The sequence below is a fragment of the Schistocerca piceifrons genome, unplaced genomic scaffold, assembly GCF_021461385.2.
Source record: "Schistocerca piceifrons isolate TAMUIC-IGC-003096 unplaced genomic scaffold, iqSchPice1.1 HiC_scaffold_683, whole genome shotgun sequence".
In the NCBI taxonomy this organism is placed as follows: domain Eukaryota; kingdom Metazoa; phylum Arthropoda; class Insecta; order Orthoptera; family Acrididae; genus Schistocerca; species Schistocerca piceifrons.
In genome coordinates, this window is record NW_025728930.1 from 13,432 (window position 1) to 30,531 (window position 17,100).

General features: G+C 49.7%; 8 non-coding genes across 8 annotated transcripts; all 8 read right to left on the reverse strand.

Annotated features, from left to right (window-relative positions):
• Positions 1-665: 665 nt before the first annotated feature.
• LOC124767412 lies at positions 666-827 on the reverse strand. The gene has a single exon (XR_007012946.1). It is a non-coding gene; the product is annotated as a U1 spliceosomal RNA (small nuclear RNA).
• A 2,162-nt stretch (positions 828-2,989) lies between these two features.
• LOC124767415 lies at positions 2,990-3,151 on the reverse strand. Its single transcript, XR_007012949.1, has one exon. It is a non-coding gene; the product is annotated as a U1 spliceosomal RNA (small nuclear RNA).
• Positions 3,152-5,313: 2,162 nt separating this feature from the next.
• On the reverse strand, positions 5,314-5,475 carry LOC124767417. Its single transcript, XR_007012950.1, has one exon. It is a non-coding gene; the product is annotated as a U1 spliceosomal RNA (small nuclear RNA).
• A 2,162-nt stretch (positions 5,476-7,637) lies between these two features.
• LOC124767418 lies at positions 7,638-7,799 on the reverse strand. Its single transcript, XR_007012951.1, has one exon. It is a non-coding gene; the product is annotated as a U1 spliceosomal RNA (small nuclear RNA).
• Positions 7,800-9,961: 2,162 nt separating this feature from the next.
• On the reverse strand, positions 9,962-10,123 carry LOC124767419. Its single transcript, XR_007012952.1, has one exon. It is a non-coding gene; the product is annotated as a U1 spliceosomal RNA (small nuclear RNA).
• Positions 10,124-12,285: 2,162 nt separating this feature from the next.
• Positions 12,286-12,447, reverse strand: LOC124767420. The gene has a single exon (XR_007012953.1). It is a non-coding gene; the product is annotated as a U1 spliceosomal RNA (small nuclear RNA).
• Positions 12,448-14,609: 2,162 nt separating this feature from the next.
• Positions 14,610-14,771, reverse strand: LOC124767421. The gene has a single exon (XR_007012954.1). It is a non-coding gene; the product is annotated as a U1 spliceosomal RNA (small nuclear RNA).
• Positions 14,772-16,934: 2,163 nt separating this feature from the next.
• On the reverse strand, positions 16,935-17,096 carry LOC124767422. The gene has a single exon (XR_007012955.1). It is a non-coding gene; the product is annotated as a U1 spliceosomal RNA (small nuclear RNA).
• Positions 17,097-17,100: the final 4 nt, after the last annotated feature.

Sequence of the window (17,100 nt, forward strand, 5' to 3'; positions counted from 1 at the left end):
AGCAGTCACTCGCCAACGGCAGCGGGGTAAGAAAGGGGTGCAAATACGCCGGTTCTCGTCCGATCACCGACGTTGGGCTTGGATGGGTGGCCGCCTCGCCTGGGAGCACAGGGCGCTGTTGGCTAGAATCTATGTTTCTCGTTTTCGGTGCAGCTCGTCATGTTATTTCCTTCGATTCACATCCCCACAAGCTCCTCAAGTGCCGCAAGTCTGCAAGTCCCGAGACGCTACGCTAGACGCTTGCTTCCGGCCCCTCATGTACCATGCCACAGGCGCCAAAGCGTTCGGCTGGCCGATGGCCCCTGTACGCCCGCTCGCGCCACAGCAGTCACTGTGCTTGCAGGGAATGCCGCGCCGCCGAATAACGTTTGGCGCGCAATCCGTTTATGGGCAGAGAATGCTAAAAGGGGCCGTTCGACCGTTAATACGGAAATCGTAGCCAAGTTAGATGGCCTGAGCCATCTCGCGGCTGCCGCTGTTATTACGAGCGCGCGTGCCACGCGGTTGAAGAGCAGTGCGCTGGCTCTGGCTTTCGACGCCGTTTCCTAGTGTGTTTTGTCGCTTCTAGTGGAGGCATCATCGGTTATGAGAAGCTGGTAAATTACTCACAGTCAGTACTTATCGTCCAACACGAGGAGAGGCTTTGATTGTAACGGAGATTAGCACCGGGACAGCGCGAACGCAGTCCCGACTACCAAAAATTATGCGCCCGAGTTACTCGCATTTGGAGTAATCGCGGGGGTCAGCTCGACCGAAGTGCAATGGACAAGCCTCACCCCGGAGGAACCGCCTTCATGATCACGGTATCCTCTACGCCAGGTAAGTATGCTTCTCCTCGGCCACAGGCGAATATTTGTAATGCGTCGCGCTATCGTAGTGGAACGAGAACTCTTGACGTTGTCGCATTCGGCGAAGAGCATGGTGCCGTGAATGTACTTGCTTCCTTAGAAACGCGCTGTTGGCCGTCGAGTTAGCAGGCAGACAGGCACAATAACGGCCTTCTGCAGAAAGCGATGCATTTTTCGTGCGGAAGACATCGCGACTCGCGGCGCCGGCCGTTGCTGGGGTTAAGTTACTGCACCCTCCGGGAGATGGCGGGCCATGTCGGGGTTACCGCCTTCGAGCCACCCTCTCCGCCTGAAAGTCGCCCTCTTTCTCGGCCGGTGTCAAAACGGCAAATGAGATTTGCTGAATGACTGTTTCTTCCAGCCACAGTGCAAGCCACAAAATCAATTATTTCTCTTACCTTTGCTCCCTCCGTGGGAGCCCATAGTGCTAGGAAATACGGCAGCATTGTCAATCGCCCTTGTCTGTCGCTGAGCAACCGAAGGACCAAGCTCAGACTATCAGATGTTCTAAGGAAGCTGTATGCACTCGTGGGTGTTGTACACGAGGGACAAACATCACGTCAGCAGGCTCTTAAGGAAAGGCAATAATCAGCAAAAAACTGCAACTTACCCCATTGGACGCTGATGGAACAGAAGACACTTGAAGGTAAGGTAACACTTCTTTTTTTTTTTTTTTTCTGTTCATCTCGAGCACGATCTGGAAAGCTCGGACGAAATTTGTGTTCTCTTTAATTCAGAATGTGGAGATATTTCCTTCACGCATATGAAAGTATAATGCTTCATTATTTAAGCTAGATGGAAAAGTTTAGGGGAAGTAATTAATTCGTTTAGGCTGCACCACTACTAGGTAGCACTGTCAAAACAATGCCATTGCCATCTGATGGCAACACAGCTTGCTGCAGATTAATTTTGCGGCATTTCATAAATGATTAATATCTTATGACTATGGTGACGCTATGAGTAGTTTTATATGTGCAAACATTTGAAACTGCTGCAGGCATTACATTCACCCCTCTCTGCCTCTTTGCTTGGACATGGAGTAAGTAAGGATAAATTAAATTGCTTGTTTTTGAAGTAGTAACAGTTCTGAAGTGTAAAGAAATGATATTAAACAATACAGTGTATATTTTTTTTCCGAATGTAGTGATTCAACAACGAATTTATTTATTTATTCCTACCTACCTCTGCAATTAGTGTACGTGAGTATTTCATTGGAACTGTTGCAATCGAAACCGAGCTTAATAATTTCATGCGGCCGTTTTCAGTCAGTCCTCCTCGTGCTTTAATTGCTCATTTCCAAGCGTTATTTTAGGTTGCCTGCAAAGTTGTCAGATGAAACACAACCACTGCGACGAAAGGCCATTCCTTGGAGCAGGTAGACGTCAACTGCGGCGGGAAACTGTCGTGGCCAGGAAGATATTCACTGTGTGTGGAAGTTAAGTGAGGATCCGAAGCTGACTTGCCAGCACACGTTGCAGCAGTCACTCGCCAACGGCAGCGGGGTAAGAAAGGGGTGCAAATACGCCGGTTCTCGTCCGATCACCGACGTTGGGCTTGGATGGGTGGCCGCCTCGCCTGGGAGCACAGGGCGCTGTTGGCTAGAATCTATGTTTCTCGTTTTCGGTGCAGCTCGTCATGTTATTTCCTTCGATTCACATCCCCACAAGCTCCTCAAGTGCCGCAAGTCTGCAAGTCCCGAGACGCTACGCTAGACGCTTGCTTCCGGCCCCTCATGTACCATGCCACAGGCGCCAAAGCGTTCGGCTGGCCGATGGCCCCTGTACGCCCGCTCGCGCCACAGCAGTCACTGTGCTTGCAGGGAATGCCGCGCCGCCGAATAACGTTTGGCGCGCAATCCGTTTATGGGCAGAGAATGCTAAAAGGGGCCGTTCGACCGTTAATACGGAAATCGTAGCCAAGTTAGATGGCCTGAGCCATCTCGCGGCTGCCGCTGTTATTACGAGCGCGCGTGCCACGCGGTTGAAGAGCAGTGCGCTGGCTCTGGCTTTCGACGCCGTTTCCTAGTGTGTTTTGTCGCTTCTAGTGGAGGCATCATCGGTTATGAGAAGCTGGTAAATTACTCACAGTCAGTACTTATCGTCCAACACGAGGAGAGGCTTTGATTGTAACGGAGATTAGCACCGGGACAGCGCGAACGCAGTCCCGACTACCAAAAATTATGCGCCCGAGTTACTCGCGTTTGGAGTAATCGCGGGGGTCAGCTCGACCGAAGTGCAATGGACAAGCCTCACCCCGGAGGAACCGCCTTCATGATCACGGTATCCTCTACGCCAGGTAAGTATGCTTCTCCTCGGCCACAGGCGAATATTTGTAATGCGTCGCGCTATCGTAGTGGAACGAGAACTCTTGACGTTGTCGCATTCGGCGAAGAGCATGGTGCCGTGAATGTACTTGCTTCCTTAGAAACGCGCTGTTGGCCGTCGAGTTAGCAGGCAGACAGGCACAATAACGGCCTTCTGCAGAAAGCGATGCATTTTTCGTGCGGAAGACATCGCGACTCGCGGCGCCGGCCGTTGCTGGGGTTAAGTTACTGCACCCTCCGGGAGATGGCGGGCCATGTCGGGGTTACCGCCTTCGAGCCACCCTCTCCGCCTGAAAGTCGCCCTCTTTCTCGGCCGGTGTCAAAACGGCAAATGAGATTTGCTGAATGACTGTTTCTTCCAGCCACAGTGCAAGCCACAAAATCAATTATTTCTCTTACCTTTGCTCCCTCCGTGGGAGCCCATAGTGCTAGGAAATACGGCAGCATTGTCAATCGCCCTTGTCTGTCGCTGAGCAACCGAAGGACCAAGCTCAGACTATCAGATGTTCTAAGGAAGCTGTATGCACTCGTGGGTGTTGTACACGAGGGACAAACATCACGTCAGCAGGCTCTTAAGGAAAGGCAATAATCAGCAAAAAACTGCAACTTACCCCATTGGACGCTGATGGAACAGAAGACACTTGAAGGTAAGGTAACACTTCTTTTTTTTTTTTTTTTCTGTTCATCTCGAGCACGATCTGGAAAGCTCGGACGAAATTTGTGTTCTCTTTAATTCAGAATGTGGAGATATTTCCTTCACGCATATGAAAGTATAATGCTTCATTATTTAAGCTAGATGGAAAAGTTTAGGGGAAGTAATTAATTCGTTTAGGCTGCACCACTACTAGGTAGCACTGTCAAAACAATGCCATTGCCATCTGATGGCAACACAGCTTGCTGCAGATTAATTTTGCGGCATTTCATAAATGATTAATATCTTATGACTATGGTGACGCTATGAGTAGTTTTATATGTGCAAACATTTGAAACTGCTGCAGGCATTACATTCACCCCTCTCTGCCTCTTTGCTTGGACATGGAGTAAGTAAGGATAAATTAAATTGCTTGTTTTTGAAGTAGTAACAGTTCTGAAGTGTAAAGAAATGATATTAAACAATACAGTGTATATTTTTTTTCCGAATGTAGTGATTCAACAACGAATTTATTTATTTATTCCTACCTACCTCTGCAATTAGTGTACGTGAGTATTTCATTGGAACTGTTGCAATCGAAACCGAGCTTAATAATTTCATGCGGCCGTTTTCAGTCAGTCCTCCTCGTGCTTTAATTGCTCATTTCCAAGCGTTATTTTAGGTTGCCTGCAAAGTTGTCAGATGAAACACAACCACTGCGACGAAAGGCCATTCCTTGGAGCAGGTAGACGTCAACTGCGGCGGGAAACTGTCGTGGCCAGGAAGATATTCACTGTGTGTGGAAGTTAAGTGAGGATCCGAAGCTGACTTGCCAGCACACGTTGCAGCAGTCACTCGCCAACGGCAGCGGGGTAAGAAAGGGGTGCAAATACGCCGGTTCTCGTCCGATCACCGACGTTGGGCTTGGATGGGTGGCCGCCTCGCCTGGGAGCACAGGGCGCTGTTGGCTAGAATCTATGTTTCTCGTTTTCGGTGCAGCTCGTCATGTTATTTCCTTCGATTCACATCCCCACAAGCTCCTCAAGTGCCGCAAGTCTGCAAGTCCCGAGACGCTACGCTAGACGCTTGCTTCCGGCCCCTCATGTACCATGCCACAGGCGCCAAAGCGTTCGGCTGGCCGATGGCCCCTGTACGCCCGCTCGCGCCACAGCAGTCACTGTGCTTGCAGGGAATGCCGCGCCGCCGAATAACGTTTGGCGCGCAATCCGTTTATGGGCAGAGAATGCTAAAAGGGGCCGTTCGACCGTTAATACGGAAATCGTAGCCAAGTTAGATGGCCTGAGCCATCTCGCGGCTGCCGCTGTTATTACGAGCGCGCGTGCCACGCGGTTGAAGAGCAGTGCGCTGGCTCTGGCTTTCGACGCCGTTTCCTAGTGTGTTTTGTCGCTTCTAGTGGAGGCATCATCGGTTATGAGAAGCTGGTAAATTACTCACAGTCAGTACTTATCGTCCAACACGAGGAGAGGCTTTGATTGTAACGGAGATTAGCACCGGGACAGCGCGAACGCAGTCCCGACTACCAAAAATTATGCGCCCGAGTTACTCGCGTTTGGAGTAATCGCGGGGGTCAGCTCGACCGAAGTGCAATGGACAAGCCTCACCCCGGAGGAACCGCCTTCATGATCACGGTATCCTCTACGCCAGGTAAGTATGCTTCTCCTCGGCCACAGGCGAATATTTGTAATGCGTCGCGCTATCGTAGTGGAACGAGAACTCTTGACGTTGTCGCATTCGGCGAAGAGCATGGTGCCGTGAATGTACTTGCTTCCTTAGAAACGCGCTGTTGGCCGTCGAGTTAGCAGGCAGACAGGCACAATAACGGCCTTCTGCAGAAAGCGATGCATTTTTCGTGCGGAAGACATCGCGACTCGCGGCGCCGGCCGTTGCTGGGGTTAAGTTACTGCACCCTCCGGGAGATGGCGGGCCATGTCGGGGTTACCGCCTTCGAGCCACCCTCTCCGCCTGAAAGTCGCCCTCTTTCTCGGCCGGTGTCAAAACGGCAAATGAGATTTGCTGAATGACTGTTTCTTCCAGCCACAGTGCAAGCCACAAAATCAATTATTTCTCTTACCTTTGCTCCCTCCGTGGGAGCCCATAGTGCTAGGAAATACGGCAGCATTGTCAATCGCCCTTGTCTGTCGCTGAGCAACCGAAGGACCAAGCTCAGACTATCATATGTTCTAAGGAAGCTGTATGCACTCGTGGGTGTTGTACACGAGGGACAAACATCACGTCAGCAGGCTCTTAAGGAAAGGCAATAATCAGCAAAAAACTGCAACTTACCCCATTGGACGCTGATGGAACAGAAGACACTTGAAGGTAAGGTAACACTTCTTTTTTTTTTTTTTTTCTGTTCATCTCGAGCACGATCTGGAAAGCTCGGACGAAATTTGTGTTCTCTTTAATTCAGAATGTGGAGATATTTCCTTCACGCATATGAAAGTATAATGCTTCATTATTTAAGCTAGATGGAAAAGTTTAGGGGAAGTAATTAATTCGTTTAGGCTGCACCACTACTAGGTAGCACTGTCAAAACAATGCCATTGCCATCTGATGGCAACACAGCTTGCTGCAGATTAATTTTGCGGCATTTCATAAATGATTAATATCTTATGACTATGGTGACGCTATGAGTAGTTTTATATGTGCAAACATTTGAAACTGCTGCAGGCATTACATTCACCCCTCTCTGCCTCTTTGCTTGGACATGGAGTAAGTAAGGATAAATTAAATTGCTTGTTTTTGAAGTAGTAACAGTTCTGAAGTGTAAAGAAATGATATTAAACAATACAGTGTATATTTTTTTTCCGAATGTAGTGATTCAACAACGAATTTATTTATTTATTCCTACCTACCTCTGCAATTAGTGTACGTGAGTATTTCATTGGAACTGTTGCAATCGAAACCGAGCTTAATAATTTCATGCGGCCGTTTTCAGTCAGTCCTCCTCGTGCTTTAATTGCTCATTTCCAAGCGTTATTTTAGGTTGCCTGCAAAGTTGTCAGATGAAACACAACCACTGCGACGAAAGGCCATTCCTTGGAGCAGGTAGACGTCAACTGCGGCGGGAAACTGTCGTGGCCAGGAAGATATTCACTGTGTGTGGAAGTTAAGTGAGGATCCGAAGCTGACTTGCCAGCACACGTTGCAGCAGTCACTCGCCAACGGCAGCGGGGTAAGAAAGGGGTGCAAATACGCCGGTTCTCGTCCGATCACCGACGTTGGGCTTGGATGGGTGGCCGCCTCGCCTGGGAGCACAGGGCGCTGTTGGCTAGAATCTATGTTTCTCGTTTTCGGTGCAGCTCGTCATGTTATTTCCTTCGATTCACATCCCCACAAGCTCCTCAAGTGCCGCAAGTCTGCAAGTCCCGAGACGCTACGCTAGACGCTTGCTTCCGGCCCCTCATGTACCATGCCACAGGCGCCAAAGCGTTCGGCTGGCCGATGGCCCCTGTACGCCCGCTCGCGCCACAGCAGTCACTGTGCTTGCAGGGAATGCCGCGCCGCCGAATAACGTTTGGCGCGCAATCCGTTTATGGGCAGAGAATGCTAAAAGGGGCCGTTCGACCGTTAATACGGAAATCGTAGCCAAGTTAGATGGCCTGAGCCATCTCGCGGCTGCCGCTGTTATTACGAGCGCGCGTGCCACGCGGTTGAAGAGCAGTGCGCTGGCTCTGGCTTTCGACGCCGTTTCCTAGTGTGTTTTGTCGCTTCTAGTGGAGGCATCATCGGTTATGAGAAGCTGGTAAATTACTCACAGTCAGTACTTATCGTCCAACACGAGGAGAGGCTTTGATTGTAACGGAGATTAGCACCGGGACAGCGCGAACGCAGTCCCGACTACCAAAAATTATGCGCCCGAGTTACTCGCGTTTGGAGTAATCGCGGGGGTCAGCTCGACCGAAGTGCAATGGACAAGCCTCACCCCGGAGGAACCGCCTTCATGATCACGGTATCCTCTACGCCAGGTAAGTATGCTTCTCCTCGGCCACAGGCGAATATTTGTAATGCGTCGCGCTATCGTAGTGGAACGAGAACTCTTGACGTTGTCGCATTCGGCGAAGAGCATGGTGCCGTGAATGTACTTGCTTCCTTAGAAACGCGCTGTTGGCCGTCGAGTTAGCAGGCAGACAGGCACAATAACGGCCTTCTGCAGAAAGCGATGCATTTTTCGTGCGGAAGACATCGCGACTCGCGGCGCCGGCCGTTGCTGGGGTTAAGTTACTGCACCCTCCGGGAGATGGCGGGCCATGTCGGGGTTACCGCCTTCGAGCCACCCTCTCCGCCTGAAAGTCGCCCTCTTTCTCGGCCGGTGTCAAAACGGCAAATGAGATTTGCTGAATGACTGTTTCTTCCAGCCACAGTGCAAGCCACAAAATCAATTATTTCTCTTACCTTTGCTCCCTCCGTGGGAGCCCATAGTGCTAGGAAATACGGCAGCATTGTCAATCGCCCTTGTCTGTCGCTGAGCAACCGAAGGACCAAGCTCAGACTATCATATGTTCTAAGGAAGCTGTATGCACTCGTGGGTGTTGTACACGAGGGACAAACATCACGTCAGCAGGCTCTTAAGGAAAGGCAATAATCAGCAAAAAACTGCAACTTACCCCATTGGACGCTGATGGAACAGAAGACACTTGAAGGTAAGGTAACACTTCTTTTTTTTTTTTTTTTCTGTTCATCTCGAGCACGATCTGGAAAGCTCGGACGAAATTTGTGTTCTCTTTAATTCAGAATGTGGAGATATTTCCTTCACGCATATGAAAGTATAATGCTTCATTATTTAAGCTAGATGGAAAAGTTTAGGGGAAGTAATTAATTCGTTTAGGCTGCACCACTACTAGGTAGCACTGTCAAAACAATGCCATTGCCATCTGATGGCAACACAGCTTGCTGCAGATTAATTTTGCGGCATTTCATAAATGATTAATATCTTATGACTATGGTGACGCTATGAGTAGTTTTATATGTGCAAACATTTGAAACTGCTGCAGGCATTACATTCACCCCTCTCTGCCTCTTTGCTTGGACATGGAGTAAGTAAGGATAAATTAAATTGCTTGTTTTTGAAGTAGTAACAGTTCTGAAGTGTAAAGAAATGATATTAAACAATACAGTGTATATTTTTTTTCCGAATGTAGTGATTCAACAACGAATTTATTTATTTATTCCTACCTACCTCTGCAATTAGTGTACGTGAGTATTTCATTGGAACTGTTGCAATCGAAACCGAGCTTAATAATTTCATGCGGCCGTTTTCAGTCAGTCCTCCTCGTGCTTTAATTGCTCATTTCCAAGCGTTATTTTAGGTTGCCTGCAAAGTTGTCAGATGAAACACAACCACTGCGACGAAAGGCCATTCCTTGGAGCAGGTAGACGTCAACTGCGGCGGGAAACTGTCGTGGCCAGGAAGATATTCACTGTGTGTGGAAGTTAAGTGAGGATCCGAAGCTGACTTGCCAGCACACGTTGCAGCAGTCACTCGCCAACGGCAGCGGGGTAAGAAAGGGGTGCAAATACGCCGGTTCTCGTCCGATCACCGACGTTGGGCTTGGATGGGTGGCCGCCTCGCCTGGGAGCACAGGGCGCTGTTGGCTAGAATCTATGTTTCTCGTTTTCGGTGCAGCTCGTCATGTTATTTCCTTCGATTCACATCCCCACAAGCTCCTCAAGTGCCGCAAGTCTGCAAGTCCCGAGACGCTACGCTAGACGCTTGCTTCCGGCCCCTCATGTACCATGCCACAGGCGCCAAAGCGTTCGGCTGGCCGATGGCCCCTGTACGCCCGCTCGCGCCACAGCAGTCACTGTGCTTGCAGGGAATGCCGCGCCGCCGAATAACGTTTGGCGCGCAATCCGTTTATGGGCAGAGAATGCTAAAAGGGGCCGTTCGACCGTTAATACGGAAATCGTAGCCAAGTTAGATGGCCTGAGCCATCTCGCGGCTGCCGCTGTTATTACGAGCGCGCGTGCCACGCGGTTGAAGAGCAGTGCGCTGGCTCTGGCTTTCGACGCCGTTTCCTAGTGTGTTTTGTCGCTTCTAGTGGAGGCATCATCGGTTATGAGAAGCTGGTAAATTACTCACAGTCAGTACTTATCGTCCAACACGAGGAGAGGCTTTGATTGTAACGGAGATTAGCACCGGGACAGCGCGAACGCAGTCCCGACTACCAAAAATTATGCGCCCGAGTTACTCGCGTTTGGAGTAATCGCGGGGGTCAGCTCGACCGAAGTGCAATGGACAAGCCTCACCCCGGAGGAACCGCCTTCATGATCACGGTATCCTCTACGCCAGGTAAGTATGCTTCTCCTCGGCCACAGGCGAATATTTGTAATGCGTCGCGCTATCGTAGTGGAACGAGAACTCTTGACGTTGTCGCATTCGGCGAAGAGCATGGTGCCGTGAATGTACTTGCTTCCTTAGAAACGCGCTGTTGGCCGTCGAGTTAGCAGGCAGACAGGCACAATAACGGCCTTCTGCAGAAAGCGATGCATTTTTCGTGCGGAAGACATCGCGACTCGCGGCGCCGGCCGTTGCTGGGGTTAAGTTACTGCACCCTCCGGGAGATGGCGGGCCATGTCGGGGTTACCGCCTTCGAGCCACCCTCTCCGCCTGAAAGTCGCCCTCTTTCTCGGCCGGTGTCAAAACGGCAAATGAGATTTGCTGAATGACTGTTTCTTCCAGCCACAGTGCAAGCCACAAAATCAATTATTTCTCTTACCTTTGCTCCCTCCGTGGGAGCCCATAGTGCTAGGAAATACGGCAGCATTGTCAATCGCCCTTGTCTGTCGCTGAGCAACCGAAGGACCAAGCTCAGACTATCATATGTTCTAAGGAAGCTGTATGCACTCGTGGGTGTTGTACACGAGGGACAAACATCACGTCAGCAGGCTCTTAAGGAAAGGCAATAATCAGCAAAAAACTGCAACTTACCCCATTGGACGCTGATGGAACAGAAGACACTTGAAGGTAAGGTAACACTTCTTTTTTTTTTTTTTTTCTGTTCATCTCGAGCACGATCTGGAAAGCTCGGACGAAATTTGTGTTCTCTTTAATTCAGAATGTGGAGATATTTCCTTCACGCATATGAAAGTATAATGCTTCATTATTTAAGCTAGATGGAAAAGTTTAGGGGAAGTAATTAATTCGTTTAGGCTGCACCACTACTAGGTAGCACTGTCAAAACAATGCCATTGCCATCTGATGGCAACACAGCTTGCTGCAGATTAATTTTGCGGCATTTCATAAATGATTAATATCTTATGACTATGGTGACGCTATGAGTAGTTTTATATGTGCAAACATTTGAAACTGCTGCAGGCATTACATTCACCCCTCTCTGCCTCTTTGCTTGGACATGGAGTAAGTAAGGATAAATTAAATTGCTTGTTTTTGAAGTAGTAACAGTTCTGAAGTGTAAAGAAATGATATTAAACAATACAGTGTATATTTTTTTTCCGAATGTAGTGATTCAACAACGAATTTATTTATTTATTCCTACCTACCTCTGCAATTAGTGTACGTGAGTATTTCATTGGAACTGTTGCAATCGAAACCGAGCTTAATAATTTCATGCGGCCGTTTTCAGTCAGTCCTCCTCGTGCTTTAATTGCTCATTTCCAAGCGTTATTTTAGGTTGCCTGCAAAGTTGTCAGATGAAACACAACCACTGCGACGAAAGGCCATTCCTTGGAGCAGGTAGACGTCAACTGCGGCGGGAAACTGTCGTGGCCAGGAAGATATTCACTGTGTGTGGAAGTTAAGTGAGGATCCGAAGCTGACTTGCCAGCACACGTTGCAGCAGTCACTCGCCAACGGCAGCGGGGTAAGAAAGGGGTGCAAATACGCCGGTTCTCGTCCGATCACCGACGTTGGGCTTGGATGGGTGGCCGCCTCGCCTGGGAGCACAGGGCGCTGTTGGCTAGAATCTATGTTTCTCGTTTTCGGTGCAGCTCGTCATGTTATTTCCTTCGATTCACATCCCCACAAGCTCCTCAAGTGCCGCAAGTCTGCAAGTCCCGAGACGCTACGCTAGACGCTTGCTTCCGGCCCCTCATGTACCATGCCACAGGCGCCAAAGCGTTCGGCTGGCCGATGGCCCCTGTACGCCCGCTCGCGCCACAGCAGTCACTGTGCTTGCAGGGAATGCCGCGCCGCCGAATAACGTTTGGCGCGCAATCCGTTTATGGGCAGAGAATGCTAAAAGGGGCCGTTCGACCGTTAATACGGAAATCGTAGCCAAGTTAGATGGCCTGAGCCATCTCGCGGCTGCCGCTGTTATTACGAGCGCGCGTGCCACGCGGTTGAAGAGCAGTGCGCTGGCTCTGGCTTTCGACGCCGTTTCCTAGTGTGTTTTGTCGCTTCTAGTGGAGGCATCATCGGTTATGAGAAGCTGGTAAATTACTCACAGTCAGTACTTATCGTCCAACACGAGGAGAGGCTTTGATTGTAACGGAGATTAGCACCGGGACAGCGCGAACGCAGTCCCGACTACCAAAAATTATGCGCCCGAGTTACTCGCGTTTGGAGTAATCGCGGGGGTCAGCTCGACCGAAGTGCAATGGACAAGCCTCACCCCGGAGGAACCGCCTTCATGATCACGGTATCCTCTACGCCAGGTAAGTATGCTTCTCCTCGGCCACAGGCGAATATTTGTAATGCGTCGCGCTATCGTAGTGGAACGAGAACTCTTGACGTTGTCGCATTCGGCGAAGAGCATGGTGCCGTGAATGTACTTGCTTCCTTAGAAACGCGCTGTTGGCCGTCGAGTTAGCAGGCAGACAGGCACAATAACGGCCTTCTGCAGAAAGCGATGCATTTTTCGTGCGGAAGACATCGCGACTCGCGGCGCCGGCCGTTGCTGGGGTTAAGTTACTGCACCCTCCGGGAGATGGCGGGCCATGTCGGGGTTACCGCCTTCGAGCCACCCTCTCCGCCTGAAAGTCGCCCTCTTTCTCGGCCGGTGTCAAAACGGCAAATGAGATTTGCTGAATGACTGTTTCTTCCAGCCACAGTGCAAGCCACAAAATCAATTATTTCTCTTACCTTTGCTCCCTCCGTGGGAGCCCATAGTGCTAGGAAATACGGCAGCATTGTCAATCGCCCTTGTCTGTCGCTGAGCAACCGAAGGACCAAGCTCAGACTATCAGATGTTCTAAGGAAGCTGTATGCACTCGTGGGTGTTGTACACGAGGGACAAACATCACGTCAGCAGGCTCTTAAGGAAAGGCAATAATCAGCAAAAAACTGCAACTTACCCCATTGGACGCTGATGGAACAGAAGACACTTGAAGGTAAGGTAACACTTCTTTTTTTTTTTTTTTTCTGTTCATCTCGAGCACGATCTGGAAAGCTCGGACGAAATTTGTGTTCTCTTTAATTCAGAATGTGGAGATATTTCCTTCACGCATATGAAAGTATAATGCTTCATTATTTAAGCTAGATGGAAAAGTTTAGGGGAAGTAATTAATTCGTTTAGGCTGCACCACTACTAGGTAGCACTGTCAAAACAATGCCATTGCCATCTGATGGCAACACAGCTTGCTGCAGATTAATTTTGCGGCATTTCATAAATGATTAATATCTTATGACTATGGTGACGCTATGAGTAGTTTTATATGTGCAAACATTTGAAACTGCTGCAGGCATTACATTCACCCCTCTCTGCCTCTTTGCTTGGACATGGAGTAAGTAAGGATAAATTAAATTGCTTGTTTTTGAAGTAGTAACAGTTCTGAAGTGTAAAGAAATGATATTAAACAATACAGTGTATATTTTTTTTCCGAATGTAGTGATTCAACAACGAATTTATTTATTTATTCCTACCTACCTCTGCAATTAGTGTACGTGAGTATTTCATTGGAACTGTTGCAATCGAAACCGAGCTTAATAATTTCATGCGGCCGTTTTCAGTCAGTCCTCCTCGTGCTTTAATTGCTCATTTCCAAGCGTTATTTTAGGTTGCCTGCAAAGTTGTCAGATGAAACACAACCACTGCGACGAAAGGCCATTCCTTGGAGCAGGTAGACGTCAACTGCGGCGGGAAACTGTCGTGGCCAGGAAGATATTCACTGTGTGTGGAAGTTAAGTGAGGATCCGAAGCTGACTTGCCAGCACACGTTGCAGCAGTCACTCGCCAACGGCAGCGGGGTAAGAAAGGGGTGCAAATACGCCGGTTCTCGTCCGATCACCGACGTTGGGCTTGGATGGGTGGCCGCCTCGCCTGGGAGCACAGGGCGCTGTTGGCTAGAATCTATGTTTCTCGTTTTCGGTGCAGCTCGTCATGTTATTTCCTTCGATTCACATCCCCACAAGCTCCTCAAGTGCCGCAAGTCTGCAAGTCCCGAGACGCTACGCTAGACGCTTGCTTCCGGCCCCTCATGTACCATGCCACAGGCGCCAAAGCGTTCGGCTGGCCGATGGCCCCTGTACGCCCGCTCGCGCCACAGCAGTCACTGTGCTTGCAGGGAATGCCGCGCCGCCGAATAACGTTTGGCGCGCAATCCGTTTATGGGCAGAGAATGCTAAAAGGGGCCGTTCGACCGTTAATACGGAAATCGTAGCCAAGTTAGATGGCCTGAGCCATCTCGCGGCTGCCGCTGTTATTACGAGCGCGCGTGCCACGCGGTTGAAGAGCAGTGCGCTGGCTCTGGCTTTCGACGCCGTTTCCTAGTGTGTTTTGTCGCTTCTAGTGGAGGCATCATCGGTTATGAGAAGCTGGTAAATTACTCACAGTCAGTACTTATCGTCCAACACGAGGAGAGGCTTTGATTGTAACGGAGATTAGCACCGGGACAGCGCGAACGCAGTCCCGACTACCAAAAATTATGCGCCCGAGTTACTCGCGTTTGGAGTAATCGCGGGGGTCAGCTCGACCGAAGTGCAATGGACAAGCCTCACCCCGGAGGAACCGCCTTCATGATCACGGTATCCTCTACGCCAGGTAAGTATGCTTCTCCTCGGCCACAGGCGAATATTTGTAATGCGTCGCGCTATCGTAGTGGAACGAGAACTCTTGACGTTGTCGCATTCGGCGAAGAGCATGGTGCCGTGAATGTACTTGCTTCCTTAGAAACGCGCTGTTGGCCGTCGAGTTAGCAGGCAGACAGGCACAATAACGGCCTTCTGCAGAAAGCGATGCATTTTTCGTGCGGAAGACATCGCGACTCGCGGCGCCGGCCGTTGCTGGGGTTAAGTTACTGCACCCTCCGGGAGATGGCGGGCCATGTCGGGGTTACCGCCTTCGAGCCACCCTCTCCGCCTGAAAGTCGCCCTCTTTCTCGGCCGGTGTCAAAACGGCAAATGAGATTTGCTGAATGACTGTTTCTTCCAGCCACAGTGCAAGCCACAAAATCAATTATTTCTCTTACCTTTGCTCCCTCCGTGGGAGCCCATAGTGCTAGGAAATACGGCAGCATTGTCAATCGCCCTTGTCTGTCGCTGAGCAACCGAAGGACCAAGCTCAGACTATCAGATGTTCTAAGGAAGCTGTATGCACTCGTGGGTGTTGTACACGAGGGACAAACATCACGTCAGCAGGCTCTTAAGGAAAGGCAATAATCAGCAAAAAACTGCAACTTACCCCATTGGACGCTGATGGAACAGAAGACACTTGAAGGTAAGGTAACACTTCTTTTTTTTTTTTTTTTTCTGTTCATCTCGAGCACGATCTGGAAAGCTCGGACGAAATTTGTGTTCTCTTTAATTCAGAATGTGGAGATATTTCCTTCACGCATATGAAAGTATAATGCTTCATTATTTAAGCTAGATGGAAAAGTTTAGGGGAAGTAATTAATTCGTTTAGGCTGCACCACTACTAGGTAGCACTGTCAAAACAATGCCATTGCCATCTGATGGCAACACAGCTTGCTGCAGATTAATTTTGCGGCATTTCATAAATGATTAATATCTTATGACTATGGTGACGCTATGAGTAGTTTTATATGTGCAAACATTTGAAACTGCTGCAGGCATTACATTCACCCCTCTCTGCCTCTTTGCTTGGACATGGAGTAAGTAAGGATAAATTAAATTGCTTGTTTTTGAAGTAGTAACAGTTCTGAAGTGTAAAGAAATGATATTAAACAATACAGTGTATATTTTTTTTCCGAATGTAGTGATTCAACAACGAATTTATTTATTTATTCCTACCTACCTCTGCAATTAGTGTACGTGAGTATTTCATTGGAACTGTTGCAATCGAAACCGAGCTTAATAATTTCATGCGGCCGTTTTCAGTCAGTCCTCCTCGTGCTTTAATTGCTCATTTCCAAGCGTTATTTTAGGTTGCCTGCAAAGTTGTCAGATGAAACACAACCACTGCGACGAAAGGCCATTCCTTGGAGCAGGTAGACGTCAACTGCGGCGGGAAACTGTCGTGGCCAGGAAGATATTCACTGTGTGTGGAAGTTAAGTGAGGATCCGAAGCTGACTTGCCAGCACACGTTGCAGCAGTCACTCGCCAACGGCAGCGGGGTAAGAAAGGGGTGCAAATACGCCGGTTCTCGTCCGATCACCGACGTTGGGCTTGGATGGGTGGCCGCCTCGCCTGGGAGCACAGGGCGCTGTTGGCTAGAATCTATGTTTCTCGTTTTCGGTGCAGCTCGTCATGTTATTTCCTTCGATTCACATCCCCACAAGCTCCTCAAGTGCCGCAAGTCTGCAAGTCCCGAGACGCTACGCTAGACGCTTGCTTCCGGCCCCTCATGTACCATGCCACAGGCGCCAAAGCGTTCGGCTGGCCGATGGCCCCTGTACGCCCGCTCGCGCCACAGCAGTCACTGTGCTTGCAGGGAATGCCGCGCCGCCGAATAACGTTTGGCGCGCAATCCGTTTATGGGCAGAGAATGCTAAAAGGGGCCGTTCGACCGTTAATACGGAAATCGTAGCCAAGTTAGATGGCCTGAGCCATCTCGCGGCTGCCGCTGTTATTACGAGCGCGCGTGCCACGCGGTTGAAGAGCAGTGCGCTGGCTCTGGCTTTCGACGCCGTTTCCTAGTGTGTTTTGTCGCTTCTAGTGGAGGCATCATCGGTTATGAGAAGCTGGTAAATTACTCACAGTCAGTACTTATCGTCCAACACGAGGAGAGGCTTTGATTGTAACGGAGATTAGCACCGGGACAGCGCGAACGCAGTCCCGACTACCAAAAATTATGCGCCCGAGTTACTCGCGTTTGGAGTAATCGCGGGGGTCAGCTCGACCGAAGTGCAATGGACAAGCCTCACCCCGGAGGAACCGCCTTCATGATCACGGTATCCTCTACGCCAGGTAAGTATGCTT